We start from the raw sequence: 1,782 nt of genomic DNA, 5'->3' as shown, positions 1-1,782 counted from the left end.
TCGGTCTAGGATTGATCCCCATCGGTGGGCCCATTGTGCTCTTTTGTTCCAGACGGTGCATCATGCCTGGTATATCAAAGGCCGTTGTATGTAATATCCTGGTTGTGTGATGGTGCATATAAAAGATTCCTTTCTACCAAATGTTTGACATCCAATAGCCGATGATTAATAAATCAATGTGCTGTAGTTGTGTTGTGAAACAAAACACATTTTAACTGTTAACACTTTAACAGGGGCGTGTGAAGGAATCTGTGCAGGGTTAGGGGTATAGGCTGGGACAAGCGAAGTTTTTAATGGGGTCGGGTCATTTTCTCCTGGAATTTGTTGGGTTTTTTTAAATAAAAAAATTTGGAATGGTGGTGAGGTTTTCGACGCTTATCCCCCCCCCCCCCCCCCCCCCCCCCCCCCCCCCGCCTGCTTGCACACGCGCCTTTTTAAAGAAAAGAAAGAGAATCGTTTCGCCTCAGTGACAGGTTGGGTAAATATTAGGCCTAGGCCTACATAATATTATGTCGTCTGATCTCTCGGAAAATACATTAAAAAACCAAACTATTCTTTTCCTATTCGCCCCTACCCCGCATACGCGCCTTTTAAAAGAAAACCGAGAATCATTTCGCCTCGGTGACAACTAACTGAGTATATATATAGACCCAACTAATAGTGATCCAATTAACTTTTAAAATAGTATAAAGATCCAACTAACAAACTAATTAACAGTGTATATATAGATATAACTAACAAAGAATTGATAATATAAATTAATGAAATAAAATTAATAACATTTTGAAATAATTAGCCTGTAAGGTACAGCCAGTGGCGGATTCAGCGTGAAATCGAGCAGGGGTAACGAGGCAGTGAAGCTGGCGATGGAGAAAGAGTGTATGTGTGTGATGGGGGGGGGGGGGGGGGGGGGGGGGGGTGTAATTTAGTAATTTGTTGTAGCAACAGTCATAACTGGCACGTACGGTTTTTGTTTGTTATGTGGGGTTTTAACGACACAACTAGAGCACACTGATTTATTAATCATCGTCTATTGGATGTAAAACATTTGGTAATGCTGACATATAGTCTTAGAGAGGAAACCAGCTACAGTTTTCCATTAGTAGCAAGGGATCTTTTATATGCACTATCCCAGACAGGATAGTACATACCACGGCCTTTGATATACCAGTCGTGGTTAACTGGATTGAACGAGAAATAGTCATCTGGGCCCATCGATGGGAATCGATCTTAGACCGACCGTACATCAAACGAGCTCTTAACCGCTTTATATATATATATATATATGTTATTTAACCATTTAGAATAGATCTTTGAATAACGTACATCATTTGCATATAATACATGTATTATGTAGCCTAGCTACTGTGCATCATGAAAGAACAATATTTACGGGTCACAGCAGGCTCAATTTTCTCCATGGGAGGGGTCACGGGACCCCTGTGACCCCCTCCCCTCCTCTTGGATCCGCACCTGGGTACAGCGAGAAATATTCGGCCAAGGCCCTACATAATATTGTGGTCTGGTCGAAACCGAAAGTACTAGGTTTTTTCCTTTCCAGCGTGTCTCCTTTTGATTGGTCTATCACAGCAGCTGGTTCTTATGTATATATATATATATAATATATATTTATACACATTTGTCACGACTTTAGAACAGAAACTGTATCGAGTTCGTAAAATTTTGAAGATAGCATATATTTCAAAGGTAAGAAGTGTTTAATATACAGATGCTTTATTTTATTTCCTTTAAGTTTCTTTCAATTTGACGATATTATTTAAC

Source organism: Gigantopelta aegis, chromosome 2 (assembly GCF_016097555.1).
Source record: "Gigantopelta aegis isolate Gae_Host chromosome 2, Gae_host_genome, whole genome shotgun sequence".
NCBI classification, from domain to species: Eukaryota; Metazoa; Mollusca; class Gastropoda; order Neomphalida; family Peltospiridae; genus Gigantopelta; species Gigantopelta aegis.
The sequence above is the reverse complement of the archived record's forward strand: the minus strand, read 5'-3'. Positions refer to the sequence as shown.